Source organism: Zonotrichia albicollis, chromosome 10 (genome assembly GCF_047830755.1).
Source record: "Zonotrichia albicollis isolate bZonAlb1 chromosome 10, bZonAlb1.hap1, whole genome shotgun sequence".
Classification (NCBI taxonomy): Eukaryota; Metazoa; Chordata; class Aves; order Passeriformes; family Passerellidae; genus Zonotrichia; species Zonotrichia albicollis.
Window position 1 is genome coordinate 38,729,837 of NC_133828.1, and position 15,770 is coordinate 38,745,606.

The 15,770-nt window shown below is 59.7% G+C and overlaps 2 long non-coding RNA genes across 2 annotated transcripts; both read left to right on the forward strand.

Annotated features, from left to right (window-relative positions):
• The first annotated feature begins 4,426 nt into the window (after nucleotides 1-4,426).
• Nucleotides 4,427-6,201, forward strand: LOC141730491 (uncharacterized). The gene is made up of 3 exons (XR_012582020.1): nucleotides 4,427-4,788; nucleotides 5,070-5,126; nucleotides 5,432-6,201. It is a non-coding gene; the product is annotated as an uncharacterized LOC141730491 (long non-coding RNA).
• A 7,461-nt stretch (nucleotides 6,202-13,662) lies between these two features.
• On the forward strand, nucleotides 13,663-14,551 carry LOC141730492 (uncharacterized). The gene is made up of 3 exons (XR_012582021.1): nucleotides 13,663-13,789; nucleotides 14,071-14,127; nucleotides 14,375-14,551. It is a non-coding gene; the product is annotated as an uncharacterized LOC141730492 (long non-coding RNA).
• Nucleotides 14,552-15,770: the final 1,219 nt, after the last annotated feature.

A 15,770-nucleotide genomic window follows, 5' to 3' on the forward strand; every position in this document is an offset into this window, starting at 1 on the left:
TTGCTGACCCGTGGCCTTCCCGAGGCTTCTCTTTTCCAGGTGTCCACAAGGCCAGACTTGGTGACTCAGAACTTTTCGGAGGCATCTCCCATCCTTCTGGCCTGTGCACTCAAGGAGTGATCCTGGGACTTAGTGACCAAAACCGTTTACAAGGTGTCTCCTGTCCTTGTGGCAGGAGCCCTCGACACCAAAGAGCAGGACTTGCTGTCCTGCAGTCTTCCTGAGGCTTCTGTGTCTCAGATGCCTTCAAGGCACAACTAAAGGACTTACTGACTCAGAACTTTCACAAGGCATATCTCTCTAAGGTGCCCTCAAGGACAGACTCTAGCATGGCAGGCAGATTTCTCAGCCTGTTTAAAGTCTCCCAGAGGAGAAAAGCCAAAGGCCCTGGAGCTGCCCCAGGAAAACAGCCTGAAAAGTCCAAGCAGCCACTGCAGGAGGGTGAGTGGCAGAGCTGGGCCACAGAGCTGATGGTGACAGCCAGCTGGGCCCCATGCCATGCCATGCCATGCCATGCCATCCCACCCCACGCACTGGGGGAATGACCATGGACAGAAGAGGGGCCGGGCAGACACCCTGCAGTGGCCCTGCTCCATCCCCTGGGCCATCCCAGGGCTCTCCCTGCCTAGGCAGCGCAGGGCTGGGCTGTGCTCTCCGGCCTCTCCCGCAGCCCCTCAGCTCTGGCTGCGCTCGCTCTTTGCCAGATGCAGCCCTGGAGCACACACAAGAGCAGGAATCCAGCCGTGGCCGGTTGCGCAAAACCCTGAAGGTACCTGCAGCCACCCCGACCTGGGCTGGGCCTGCTGTCCCTGCTCAGCTGAGCACCATGCTTGGACCATCCCTGCCTTCCCTATCCTTTATTCTCCTGCAGAGGTTCCGGAAATTCCTGCGCATTCCACGCAGGAAGACCAGCACTGCAGCAGCTGAGGGCACAGCCCAGGCTGACTCGGGGCTGACCGAGCTCCAGGCAGAGCCCGATGTCAGCCCAGATTTGGCTGAGCACTCTCAGGACTCTGACACCTCAGTGACTGAAATCTGGGAGAAGGCTGTTCTCACATCAATGACCGAGGATGTGGCCATCACAAACACTGACCATGGAGAGACTCAGGGCATTGCAAATACTGACACCAAACCAGATTCGGCTGAGTGCTCAGAAGACTCTGATGCTGCAATGAATTCCAGTGATCACAGGGCAAAGGATGACATGGCAGTGACTGAGGATGTCATCACAACCACCAACACTGGAGAGACTCAGGGAATCACAAATACTGACACAACGCCTGTTCCCACTAAGGATTTTTTTGAAGAGAGTTCTGTTTCTCCTCAGCAGCAGGTAAGCAGCCTGGGGCCAGGCCTGGAGGCCTGCCAGGATCATGTGTCCCCTCAAGCCATGGTCACTGGGCCCCCTCAGCCTTTGAGGCCAGCACAGTGTGGCAGGAAGGGAAGCACTTCTTGGGGAAGCTGGAGAAGTTGCTCCCCCAGACAGCGCTCCAAGTCTTCCCCATGCCTCCTCCAGGTGCCAGCCATTGTAAGGAGCATTCACCAGAGGCTGGTGTCCCATGTCACTCTGGATGCCAGGCTGCAAAGTGACATTGTGAGGCTGGCTGAAGAACACCCTGCTGATGTGGTGCTGACCCTCCTGCGCTGTGCCCCAACGTGTGACAGGTACAGGGCCCACGTGCCTGCACAGCTCAGGGCCCACCAGCCTTTAGGGCCCATGGCCCTGCACAGCCTGTGCTATGGGCTCTGCCAGACAGGCACAGAGATCCAGGACCCTGGGGCCCCTCTGTTCCCCAAGCCTGCTGCCAATGCTCCCTCCCTGCCCCTCAGGGCACCGGGGCTCTGTCACCTGGGCCCCCACAGCTGCACAGGGCATGGTCCTGGGACTGAGATGCCCCTGACACAGAGCTCTGATCCCACAGAGCTGCTGCAATGATGTGGAAAGCCATAGGATCATCGGGACCAGCCGTGGAGAAAGTGCTGCCAACACTGCTCTGTGTGATGGAGGATTGGCTTCTGCACAGCACGTGCACCTCTGATGGGGATGACAGGGACGTTTTTGCCCTGGCTGTGAGTTTCTGGAACTGGCCTCTGCTTACTACCTGGTCGTCTCTCCAGCAGCTCTCCATCCACTCTGTGCCTCAGTCACTGAGCTGAAGCCTGGGCTAGGGGCAGGCTCAGGGGGCACCAGGCCCGCTGCTCCTCCTGCATCTGCCCTTGGGCCCTGTCCCACGGACACCTCGGCACTGAGCGCTGTCTTGGGCTGCTTCTTTTGCAGGCAACTCTGGTGATCTGGGTGATCGTGCCTGAGTGCCACGAGGCGATGCTGCTTTATTCCTCCCGCCTGTTTGTGGCTCTGCTCTTCCATGTTGTCATCACCACACAGCAGATGCCACCAGAGGAAGTTGATAACTTCTGGAGAGCATGCCAGGAGGAGCACTGCGTTCCCAGCAAGCCCAACAGGTCCCAGTCCTCCTGTCCTTCCCAAGCCCTTGTGGCCAGGGCCAGTGCTCCCAGTGTGACCTGGGCTTTGCTCTGCACACAGGTTTGCAGTGCAGGCCATGAAGGTTCTGCTCTGCCGACTGTGGTGTGACAATGAGGTGGTGGCTATGGAGCGCAAGCGTTGCTGGGACACGATGCTGTGTGCTCACACCCAGCACTATGCCGTGGGTCTTCTGGCCAGGTGAGACCCCCTTCTCCCCACTGCCCCCGGCATTTGTGCCCTGTGCCCCACTCAGTCCCTGTGGTCATGGGCCAGAGAGCCTCGTCACTGAGGGACAGCCAAGGAGACTGGAATATGCTGGGAGAGGAGGGTGCCCAGAAAGGGGGACCTCCCACAGCACTCACATTCCCTCCAGGGATGCTGGGGAAAGACCAGACCTCTGTGAGTCATTGCTGGAAGAAGTTTGTCCCTCCACCTCATGGTCTTGCTGCCTTTTTTGCCCTTCCAGGGAGATGTGCCGTGTCTCCCTCTCCTTGTGTTCTGGGATTGCTCTCCACCTGCTTGGGCTGCTCAGCAAGGAGGAGCCACACTGGGATCTGCCTGCCCTGGCATTCCTTGTGGAGGTGAGCCTGGCGGCCAGCACTGCCTGGCTGAGCTGCCTCCCAGCTCTCTGCCCTCTCACAGCCACAGCTGCCAGGACGGTGCCCGTGCCCTGTGCTGCTGCCTGGGCCCAGCCCTGTGCGGCTCTGGGCTCCTGCCGGCCGGCTCCCTGTCACTGCCCTGTGCCTTTCAGGTCCTCGAGTGCCTGGATTGGAGTGAAGCTGCTGACAGCACACTGGAGATCATGTCAAGGCACCTGCACAGCGAGTGCAGGGAGCGGCGTCGCCTGGCACTCAGAGGCCTCGTGGTGGCCAGCAAGGATCCCTCGCTGGTGAGAAGGGGGCAGCGGCTGAAGCTGCACTGGGGAAAGCAGTCCCTTGGGCTGGCAGGGCTTCAGGAGCTGATGCAGCTGCTCCCAGCTCTCCTGCCTCACCTGCCCCAGTGCTTTGGGGCAGGCCTTTGGCCTTTGGGCCCTGCAGCAGCAGAGTGGGCTTGCAGTGCCAGGGCGGTGTTGGCGGTGCAGCCGTCCATGGCTTCCTAGCACAGCCTTTGGTTCCACGCAGGCCAAGCGTATATGCAGCGTTGTTCAAAGCCTTCTGGAGCTGCTGAGTGATGCAGATGGAGAGGTGGTCAGAATGACGCTCTCTGTCTTGACTAATTTGCTCAAGAACAAAGACATCTTGGTATCTGACACCACTGCCCCGAAGCTGGCTGAGACGCTCCTGCTGCTCTTTGACCACGTAAGGCTCTGTGTCCCCAGTCTTGGGCACTGTAGAAACTTTGGGCCCTGTGGATTTTTGTACTGTTCAGGGGGGCGTGGAGTAGCTGGTGCTAACTTTTTTTTCTTTTCCTCTAGGACAACAGCCATGTGCAGCTACTCTCCCTTAACCTCTTCTTCAAGGTGATGGATTTGGTAGTGGACAAGGGAAAAAAGCCCCTTAAGTCAATTGTGTGCCAGAGCCTACCTCCACTATTCTTCCACTGCCATGATGAGAATAAGCACGTGGCACAGGTAAGGAATCATGGCCAGCTGCTGGTGTGCCCCTGGGAGAGAGATGGGCTGCCTCCTGCCCTGGCACCTTGCGGGCTGCACCCTCATCCAGGCTGTGGCACTGGGATGCTCCTGTGCCTTGGCCTGTGGGGCCATCTGTGCCTCTATGCTGCTCTTCAGGCCTCTCGGGAAACGCTGCATTGTGCGGTCGGGTTCCTGAAGAAGAGGGAACTCAAGCAGCTGCTGGAGACAGAGAACCTGTTGACGTTTCCCGAGGTCCTGGTAAGGAGGGACTGGAAGACCAAGCTCAGCCTGGAGAACGGCCCTGAGGGCGGTGCCCTGAGTGTGCGGGCTGGCAGCTGTGTCCCCTGCCCGCTGCTGCAGCCAGAGGCCGTGCAAGGCTCTTCTCCAGGCTCCCATGGGCCCGAGCCGAGTGCCCATGGAGCCCCGGCCCGGCGGGGCTGCGGGCCGGCACCGCGGCTCCCCAGGCAGCAGCCGGCCCTCTGATCCCTGCCCTCGGGAGCCCTTGGCCAGCGGCTGCTGGCCGCGCCTCAGGGCTCTGCGGCCAGGGGAGGCCGGGGCTGGGCGCAGGCAGCGTCCAGCCCAGGGGCTGAGCCCGCGCCAACCCTTCCCTCCTGTCGCTCTCTGCAGCTGGCAGAGGACAGGAATAGAGCGGCCGAGCACCTGCGCCAGGCCCTGCCCTACCTGGAGAGCCCACAGGAGCCCCTGCGAGAGGCGGCCGTCAGGTTCATGGGTGAGCTACGAGCCCGGGCTCCCTCCCCGGCCCGGCCCGCTGCAGCTCGGCCCCAGCCCCGCCTGCTGCCCCGGCAGCGCCAGCCGGGCCCGGCGCCGTGGAGCCCCGCCTGGCCTGGGCGTTGCTGCTGCCGCCCTCTGGCAGCCGTGCCCTGGGGCGGCAGCGTGCGGCAAGGGCCGGGCTGAGCCCTGCCGGGCCAGCAGCCCGTGTGGCCACAGCGCCGGCAGCGCCGCTGGCAGGGAGCTGTGCCGCTGGGGCCGTGACAGGCTCTGTGCTCACAGGCATCGCCGGGGTGCTCCTCATCGGGCAGCCAGGAGAGCTCCAGGTCATCTGTGAGGGTGAGTGAGGGCAGCGGGCTGGCAGCGGGGCCTGGCGCAGGGAGCTGCAATGCCTGGGCAGGGAGCTGCAATCCCTGTCCTGTCTGGGGCCGGCTTCGCTCCTTGTGTGGATGAAGGGTGGCATGGGCAGAGCGCACAGAGGTTTCAGGGACGCAGGGCAGCGGATTCAGTGGCCAGTGGATCCAGTTGGCACTTCTGCTCTTGTGGCCGTGGCAAGAGCTGGGTGGGATGGCCCTCGCAGGAAGGTCTCCTAGGAGTCGCACAGATCCAGGCTCTTACCCTGCCTCTGTTCTTCTCTCTTCCAGCCCTTCAAGCCCTGAGGGGAGATGACAACCCTTCACAGACAAACATAGTTGTTCAACAGATACTCCGTAAAAAAGCTGCAGAAATGGCTCAGAAGAACCAGTATTTCTTTAAGACCTCCAAATGCAATGGAAGATGAGACTACCCTGAGATCAGAAGAGACCAGCTGGAGCTCCAGACACAGCTGATGATTGGCACACCTGAGCCTGCAGGAAACTTGCATTGCTTCACCCCTCTCCCTGCTTATAGATAGCTCCCTCCCACCAGCCCTCAGCCTCTGCCCAGCCCTTCTTTTTCCCTCCACTCTCCCTCCCTGTGGACAACTTTTTCCCTTTAGCCCACAGCCTCTGCCCAGCCCTTCTTTTTCCCTCCACTCTGCCTCCTTGTGGACGACTCTTTCCCTTTAGCCCTCTGGTTCTGCCCAGCTCTTCTTTTTCCCTCCACTCTCCCTCCCTGTGGCCACCTTTTTTCTTTTGACCCTCAGATCCTGCCCAGCCCTTCTTTTTTACTCCACTCTCCCTCTCTGTGGAAAACTCTTTCCCTTTATACCTCAGATACTGCTGAGCCCTTCTTTTTTACTCCACTCTCCCTCTCTGTGGAAAACTCTTTCCCTTTAGACCTCAGATACTGCCCAGCCCTTCTTTTTCCCTCCACTCTCCCTCCCTGTGGACAACTCTTTCCCTTTAGCCCTCAGATCCTGCTGATCCCCTTTTTTCCCTCCCAGCTCATCTCTTTGCTTTGCCTTCCATCAATAAACAGTTTGGCTTCTTCACTTTGCCTGCATCTCTGTGGAGCTGAAGCAAATCCTGGGCCCTGGGACACACAGGCCCTGCTGCCGTTCTCTCCCACGCCGTGTTTTGTGCACAGACACACAGGAACGAGGGCAGGTCAGCCTGGAAAGGGCCCTGTGCTGAAGGTGCAGTTCCACTGTGCCGTTACACATCTTGCTGAGCACCTAAGAGCCCCTGAATTTTGAAAGAGCCAACCTGAGTATGCGCTGAACCCAGCTGAGAGGGAATCCATGGCAAGCATCCGCGGAGGGCAAAGGAGCTTGGAATGCTGGAAGTTTTCAGGAATATCTTCCTGAAAGCACAGCAGTGCTCCATCCCTGCACAGGATGAGGAAGAGGGCAGAAGCAGAGAGCATCCTGGCTTAGCAGGGAGCTCTGGGTGTGCCTAAGGGCAAATGAAGCAGCAGCACGGTGCCCGAGACTCGCACACGCGGCCGTGCCGGTGCCCGGAGCGCTGTCAGGCAGTGCTGGGATCCCGGCTGTGCTTCTGCTCCCCACAAGTGAGGAATGGCAGCCCCAGGCTCAGAGCCAGTCAGAAAGCCAAGCAAGGGAGAGCAGAGGGAGGGCACTCTGCCAGTCTCTCTTGGGCATGGCCGCAAAACAGCCCCTGCTGCTTCTTCCTCCGCCTGCGTTTGGGCTGTGCTGGTGGCAGAGCCAGCCAGGTTGGGCTCTGTGTTCCAAAGCCTGTTGGGAGCGGGCATGAAAAGCGCTGTGTGCACAGCAGAGAGACCTGGAAGCTTCTGGCAAGAGCCTCTAAACTAAATATAGGATCTTTCAGTTCAAATATGTGGTTTCCTTTAGCAAGAAAGAGCTCCTCTGATTCTGTCGGTGCTTATTTTGCTCTCTTGGGACTGTCTAATGCTTGGACCAGGAACTTCCACCAATTCCAAGGTCTGCAGTGGCAGTAGGGGTTGCGCAGTTGGAATGGTGGCAAAGGAAGGACACATTAGAGTCCCATGCTTCCTTTGATGCTGATATGTTTGCTCAGCAGTGGACAACATGAGGAGAATTCAAGTTTTCTTCTCCGCTTGGGGAATCACAGAATGCCAGAACACTTTGTGGTGCAAAGTATCATAAAGATCATCCAGTTCCCACCACCCTGCCATGGGCACAGGTGCTGTGCCGGTACAGCTGTCACTAGAACTGGAAGAACACTTTTCCATGTTTACCATTTCCTCTCCTGGGTATCAGGTTAACATGAAAAATTCAGCTGGTTACAACTGAATTATGTAGCTCACAGGATTTGGAGTCTCCAGTGGGCCATGGTATGTCCATTCAGCCTTTGTTAGACCATCCAGATGGAGCTCAGCCTGTGCAGCCCAGGCACAAACAGCAGGCTGGTCCATTTCAGCATCCCAAATTCTTTGGAGCTTCCTGTGCACCCTGAGGCTCCTGAATCCATTCTTGAATTCCCAGTTAGTGCTGTGCAGCACATGAGAAGACAGGAATCACCTCTTTGGCTCATTGTTGGGTTTGCTGCTCCTGCCTAAAGTAATCATTAGGAGTATATGCCAATGTAAAGGTACAGCTCAACACCAGGGTGTTTTTCTGTAGTGTTTCAAACTAAATCCTTGTGTGAGAGACTCCATTCAGAGATTCTGAAATCCAGGATGAAAATGACAGCTTTGGTATTGAAGAATCGCAGAAATGTCTACATGTGATTTTTCTGGTCAAGGATTTGAATACTAATGCAGAAATGACAAAAATGTTAAAAGTTGGGTTTTTTCAACCCCTTTTAAAATGCATCAGAACACTTCCAAGGGACAGGGTATGACACTGGGGACAGTGCTTGGCCCTTAATGGCTTCAGATCTGGGAGAGAAATGTTTTGCCAGGCTCCACCCAGGAGTTCAGGTTTTCCCAGGGCTTTGATCGACTGGCCACTGCAGGTAGCTTTCACTAAATGCAAAAGGATGGAACAGCAGAACTCCTGGAGAGGGTGCCCTAGAGATAGGGAGAAAACCTCAAAAATGGTCAGCAGGGTCTGGAAAGCATTAAATAAAAAATCAAAAAGAGATGTAGCCCTGTGACTTTTCAGGCACAACTCTTTGGGTCTGGAGGAAATATTTGCCTTGCATCAGCTACGACACAGACAGTCGGGCAGCACATGGAAGGTTGAACATCGCAGACTGGGCTAGTGTTTTTCCCAGAAGAACTGACAGGAGATCACATGAAACATGACAGTGCCTCTGTACAATCAAATTGTCCAGGGAAACTCAGCAGCTGGTGTTGTTGTGGTGCTAATGCCAATCCCTTCCATGAAAAAATCCTTTCAGGACTGACTAACAGCTTCTGCCTTCTGACAGGGACCAAGTGTGCCAGCAGTTGCTCCAGGTGCTCCTGCCATCAGCCCCTGCAGGAAGGAGCACAGCCCCCAATGCACGTGGGCTTTGGCTCCCTGTGGCACAGAAGCCCCCCGGGGGCACAGGACTCTGGGGCAGGAGACGGGCACCGGCGCTGCCAGGGCTCGGGGAGTGGCAGCTCTGCTTGGGCAGGGACTGTGCCCCAGCTGCTGATGGCAGCGCTGCCCGGGCCCCAGGGCTCAGAGCAGCATTGGTGCCCGGGCCCACACGTTCCTTGTGCGAGTCACACCCGCGGGTTTAGCATGGCCTGGGCCGGGACGTGTCCCAAGGAGGCCGTGCCAGCATCCCTGGAAGGCCCCGTGCCCTTCCCAGCGCGGCTGCGTCGGCAGCCCTGGGGGCTCCTTCTGCTGCCCTGAGCCCGCAGAGCAGGGCAGCGTTTGCTGATGCTCTGAGCCCTTCCTAAAGATCATCCTGTGGGGCTGCCTTGGACACCTGGGGCCAGGCATTGCTTCCAGCCTGGGCCACTTTGGCTGGGCTGGGGGCGGCCCCAGGGCAGGCGGCAGTGTGTGCAAGGGCCCTTTGTGACACGGTGCAGTACGGTCACTGTGACATGGAATGGAAAGTGGTGTCCAAGGACCCTTTGTGACACGTGAGAAATAGAAGCTTGCCCAGTTGCTGGGAGAACGCAACGGGACAGGACGGGACAGAGCGGTGCCGTGAGGAGCCCCCACACAGTGCACTCGCTCGTGTCCCACCTGGAACTTTTCTGAGGCGTTGTTACTTTAGCTGAGCTCGAGGTCAGACCACAGGACTTGCTGACCCGTGGTCTCCCCGAGGCTTCTCTTTCGCAGCTGCCCTTGAGAGCAGCGTGTGGGACTTGGTGCCCTTGGAGCATTTCCAAGAAGCTCGTGTCACTGACATGAAGCACAGAACCGCAGGAGTGCCCAAGCTGGCCTGGGGGGAAGAGGAGGAAGAAGGCCCTGGAGCTACTTCACCACTGGTGACTAAACAGTTGGAGCCTTTCCAGTCACCACAGGAGGGTGAGTGGCAGACCTCGGCCACAGGACTGGTGCCTGCAGCCAGCCTGGCCCCATGCCATGCCATGCCATGCCATGCCATGCCATGCCATGCCATGCCATGCCATGCCATGCCATGCCATGCCATGCCATGCCATGCCATGCCATGCCATGCCATGCCATGCCATGCCATCCCCTGGGGACATACCCAAGGACAGGACAGAAGAGGGGCCAGGCAAACACCCCGCAGTGGCCCTGCTGAATCCCCTGGGCCATCACGGGGGTCTCCCTGCCTGGGCAGCGCAGGGCTGGGCTGTGTTCTCCGGCCTCTCCCGCAGCCCCTCAGCTCTGGCTGCGCTCGCTCTTTGCCAGATGCAGCCCTGGAGCGCACACAAGAGCAGGAGTCCAGCCGTGGCCGCTTCCGCAGCACAGCGCAGGTACCTGCAGCCACCCTGACCTGGGCTGGGCCTGCTGTCCCTGCTCAGCCCAACACCGTGAGTGCAGCACTCCATGCAACCTGCCTGGCTTCCTGCCCTTCTCTTACAGTTGATCTGCAAATTCATGAAAAGAATTCGGCAGGAAGAGGGCATCGCCATGGGCACTGGGCTCAGAGCACATTCAGAGCTCCTCGAACAAGAGACCAGCACTGCTCTCCTTTCTATGCTTGTAGAGGAAGTTTTTTACAATCCAAAACAAGTAAGGAGCCTGTGGGCAGGGTTTCATCCTCCCAGGAATTGCTTGGCCGCCCAAGCCACGCCTGCTGGTTGCTGTGAGCCTTTGGGGCCACATGGCAGTGGGCCGGGAAGGGAAGCACTTCTCTGGGGAAGCTGGGAACATTGCTCCCTCTGGCAGCTTTCCAAGTCTCCTGGTGCCTTCTCCAGGTGCCCGCCATGGTGAGGTTCATCTACCAGTGGATCATGGCCAATGATTGTGCTGAGCACAGGCTGGACAAGGCCCTGCTGGATCTCACTGAAGCACAGCCACATGACGCAGTGATGACGCTCCTGCGTGTGGCCCCGTCCTGTGACAGGTATGGGGCCCACCTGCCCACAGGGCTCAGGCCCACCCAGCCCATCACCCTGTACAGCCTGGCCCAGGTGTGTGACCAACAGAGACTTCCAGGGCTCTCTGGCTGCTGCCTTTCCCAGCCCTGGCACGTCAGCCCCCGAGCCTGCTGCCATGCTCCCTTGCTGCCCCTCAGGGCTCCGTCCCCACAGGGCTGGGCTGCCTGGCTGCTGCTGGCCAGGGCCAGTGGGCAGAGGCAGAACTGGCAGCCAGCTCAGCTCCCCCCGGGGCTGTGTCTGAGACGCCCCTGAGACATTGCTCTGACCCCACAGAGCTGCCATGACCATGTGGAAGACCATCATGGGCTCAGCCAGGACTGCGGAGCTGGCACTGCTGATCCTCCTGGATGTGCTGCGGAGCTGGCCAGAGCACAGCACGTGCACCTCCGATAGGGATGAAACGGGTGTCTTTGCCCTGGCTGTGAGTTTCTGACATTGGCCTTTGCTGGGCCCGAGGCCGCCTCTCCAGCAGCTCTCCATCCTCCTTCCCCCACTGCATCTCCCTGCCTCAGGCGCTGCCCTGAAACCGTGTCCAGGGGCAGCTTCAGGCCCACCAGTCCCCGTGCTCCCCCAGCCTCTCTCCGGGCCTCTCCCTGCCACGCTCGGGCCCTGCCACACAAACACCGCGGCACTGAGCGCTGTCTCAGGGCCTTTGTCCTTTGCAGGCAACCGTGGTGATGTGGAAGATCCTCCAGGAGCCCCATGTTCCATGTATATTGAAGGTGTATTTCCCCCGCCTGTTTGTGCATCTGCTGTTCCAAGTGTTTCTAAGCACAGAAGAGATGCCAGAGGAGGTCAATACACTCTGGAAGCGATGCCAGGAAGAGCACGGCCTTGCCACCAGCCCCAACAGGTGCTCCATCCCACTCCTCCTGTCCCTGCCATGTGGCCTGGGAAGGAGCCAGTGGTGCCAGTGTGACCTGGGCTTTGCTGTGCACACAGGTTTGCAGTGCAGACCCTGAAGTCCCTGCTGTGCCAAAAGCAGTACAACGATGTGGTGGTGGCAATGGATCGCAGGTGTGGCTGGGACACGCTGCTCTCTGTTGACACCCGCCACTATGCTGTGGGTCTGCTGGCCAGGTGAGACCCCCTTCTCCCCACTGCCTCTGACATTTGTGCTCTGTGCCCAGAGTGACCCACACAGTGCCCGTGGTCATGGGCCAGAGGGCCTTGTCACTGAGGGAGGGCCAAGGGAACTGGAAAGGCTGGGGGAGGAGGGTGGCCAAAAGTGTGGCCTCTGAAGTAGCCCAAGTGCGCTTGCAGGCTGCTGGAGAAAGACCTGACCTGTGTGAGTCACTCCTGGGACAGGTTTTATTCTCCTGCCTCACAGTCTTGCTGATTTTTTCTCCTGCCAGGGAGATGTCCTGCGTCTCCATACCCTCCTGTTCCCGGATCCTTCGCTACCTGCTCCGGCTGCTCAGAACACGGGAGCCACGCTGGGATCTGCCTGCCCTGGCATTCCTTGTGGAGGTGAGCCTCAAGGCCAGCGCTGCCTGGCTGAGCTGCCTCCCAGCTCTCTGCCCTCTCACAGCCACAGCTGCCAGGACGGTGCCCGTGCCCTTTGCTGCTGCCTGGGCCCAGCCCTGTGAGCTTCTGGGCTCCTGCCGGCCGCCTCCCTGTCACTGCCCTGTGCCTTTCAGGTCCTCGAGTGCCTGGACTTGAAGGAACGTGACGCTGAGAGAGTCCTGCAAATCTTCTCAAGGTACCTGCAAAGCGAGTGCAGGGAGAGGCGTCACCTGGCGTTCAAGGCCCTTCTGAAACTCACTGACGATCCCTCGATGGTGAGAAGGGGGCAGTGGCTGAAGCCGTGCAGGCAGCGTGGGGCTGGGCAACGCAGTCGCTTGGCCTTGCCTGGGGGCTTTGGGCGCTGGGGCAGCTGCTCCCAGCTCTCCTGCCTCCCGCTCCAGCTGCCCCAGTGCTTCGGGACAGGCCTTTGGCTTCTGGGCCTTGCAACAGCAGGGTGGTGTTTCACAAAATTGTGTTCCACACAGACCAAAAAAATGTGGAGCCTGACTAAAAGACTTGTGGGGCGCCTGCGGGATGAAGATGGAGAGATAGTTAAGATAACAGTCATGGTGCTCAGCTTTATAATCTTGGAGAAGGACACTCCAATACCCAGCCCCATCGCCCTGCAGCTGGCTGAGGGGCTCCTGCCACTCTTTGACCATGTAAGGCTCTGTGCCCACAGCCATGGCCACTGGCTGTTACCCTGACGCTTGGTGCCCTGTGCAAATGCAGGCCTGCACCCAAGTGAGCCCTCACAGCCCGTGCTAAGATCTTCTTTTCTTCTCTTCCTACAGGATAATAACCAGGTGAAGCAGCTCTCCATATTGCTCTTCCAAACACTGCTGAGTCTTCCACTGGAAAAGAAAACAAAGGACCTGAAGACTCAAGTGCGCCACAGCCTGCTCCCACTTTTCTTCCACTGCCATGATGGGAATCGGCGTGTGGCACAGGCGAGGACTTGTGGGCTGCTGGTGTGCCCCTGGGAGGGGACTCAGCTGCCTCCTGCTCTGGTCACCTCCCAGGCTGCACCCTCGCCCAGGCTGTGGCACTGGGACGTGGGTCCTGCACCCTGGGCTGTGTGGCCATATCTGGGACTCTGCTGCTCTCCAGGTTTCTCGGGAAACACTACATCGTGTGGTCAAGTTCCTGAAGAGGAAAGATCTAGAAAAACTGGTGAAGAAGGACAAACTCTGGATTTTCGCCAATTACCTAGTAAGGAGAGCCTGCAAGCCCCAGCCTCAGCCTGGAGAAGGCCCCTGAGGGCGGTGCTCAGTGTGCAGGGCTGGCAGCTGTGCCCCTGCCCGCTGCTGCAGCCAGAGGCCGTGCAGGCTCTTCTCCAGGCTCCCGTGGGCCCGAGCTGGGTGCCCATGGAGCCCCGACCCAGCAGGGCTGCGGGCCGGCACAGCGGCTCCCCGGGCAGCAGCCGGCCCTCTGCCCCCTGCCCTCGGGAGCCCTTGGCCAGCGGCTGCTGGCCGCGCCTCAGGGCTCTGCGGCCAGGGGAGGCCGGGGCTGGGCGCAGGCAGCGCCCGGCCCAGGGGCTGAGCCTGTGCCAACCCTTCCCTCCTATCACTCTCTGCAGCTGGCAGACGACAAGCGCCGAGCAGCCGAGTACCTGTACCAGGCCCTGCCCTACCTGGAGCGCCCACAGGAGCCCCTGCGAGAGGCGGCAGTCAGGTTCATGGGTGAGCCACCAGCCCGGGCTCCCTCCCCGGCCCGGCCCGCCACAGCTCAGCCCCAGCCCCGCCTGCTGCCCCGGCAGCGCCAGCCGGGCCCGGCGCCGTGGAGCCCCGCCTGGCCCGGGCATTGCTGCTGCCGCCCTCTGGCAGCCGTGCCCTGGGGCGGCAGCGTGCGGCAAGGGCCGGGCTGAGCCCTGCCGGGCCAGCAGCCCGTGTGGCCACAGCGCCGGCAGCGCCGCTGGCAGGGAGCTGTGCCGCTGGGGCCGTGACAGGCTCTGTGTTCACAGGCATCGCCGGGCGGCACCTGAGGGGGAAGCAGCGAGAGTTCCAGCTGATCTGCACTGGTGAGTGAGGGCAGCGGGAAGACAGCGGGGGCTGCCGAGGGGAGCTGCAAGCCCTGCCCCGGCTGCTCACACACCGAGAGATTTCAGGGCCACGTGGGGAAATTGTGGCTGCTCTGTGGGCTGATCCCCTTGCTCCCCGCTGTCTCCTGGCCATGGCAAGAGCTGGCTGGGTGGCCCTGGCAGGGGGCTCTCCTCAGCTCCCCACAGATCCGGGATCTGACCTTGGCTCTGTTCCTCTCTCTTGCAGCCCTGGAAGACATGGCAAATGACATCAGCCTCTCTGTGAGAAGCCTGACAATTCAAACTTTGCATATTCTCAGGGCACTACACAGAACTCAATATTTCACCTTTACGACACTGCCCGACCTAATTTGCAGGGTGTGGAAGACAGGGCCACAACTGTTAGGGCTCAGCTGGCTGTGCTGCTGGAGCTCTGCATAGAGATGATCCCTGCTGGTGCAACCAGAGCCAGCAGGGATTTTTTCAGTTTGTTCAAGACTGTTCTTCTTTTTATTTTTCTTTTGTATGTAAATATAGAATGTGTTATTACAGAGAGAATCCCAGGATATTTCTTTTGCTGCCCAGGATCCGTAGGGCATAGAGGAAGAAGGGAAAAAGGTGCTTGTGCTCAGCCAGCTGCCCAGGCATGCAGTGCTGCAGGGAAAATGGCCAGAAGCCCCTTGGCCTTTGGTGGTTCTGCTGAATTCTTTGTGCTGCCCACAGAGCGGCTGGGCAGGGGCCAGAACTGCGGGGATCCCTCTCAGAGCAGTGCCTGGAGATGGCCACAAGCCCTGTGCCAGGCAGGATGCGCCAGCCGTGTCCTCCTGCGCGTGTGCTGCTGGCTGCCTTGCTGAGGGCTCCCAGGTGCCTCTGGACGGGGCTGCTCTGGAGCTGCTGTGGGGCTGCGGCGCTGCTGCCGGGCAGCTTGGCCGGGCTGGGGCAGCCCCTGAGGGGCTGGGGCGCTGGCAAGCCCTGAGCAATGGGCTGTCAGAGGCCACAAGCAGCCCACTGGCAGCCCCCTTGATCCTGACAGCAGGCTGCTCTGGTGCTTCCTCAGTGGGTGGTTGGAGGGACCCCTGGAATCAGGCGTGGAACCCTGGTCCCGGCCTTTCAGGGCTGTGAGGCCAGGAGTTGTGGGGCTGGGTGTGTGCCCTCCCTGTGTTCAAACTGGAGCCCCCGGCCCCTCAGCCTTAGGCATTGAGCACCACTGCCTGCCTGCCGAGTGTTGTTCCTGTTGCTGTGGGGGAGGCTGAGCTTTGTGGTTTTAGGCCCCATTGGGCCAGAAGAGCAGCAGCTTTGAGCCCAGAGGGGCCACAGAAAGGCCCTCTGGACAAAGGGTGTTCCCAGGGCAGGGACACATGAGAGTGTGGCTGGCACCTTCAGGGTGCCCCTCTGCCTTTGCACTGGGCCATCTCCCTGTGTGCAGGGCTGGCTCTTTGCTTTGCTGTCTTCGGCCTTTTGCTGTCGTGCTCCTTTGGCTGCCTGCAGAGAGGGGCAGCCCTATTAGGAAGGTGAAAAGCCCTGTCTCCAACATCTCAATCGGGAAATGAAGCTCTCCCGGCCCTCAGCCCACCCTGTAGGCAGAGCAGAGCCTTTTCCCCAGCTCTGATGTATTTCTGCCTGCGGCTGGCCCCTGGCAACCA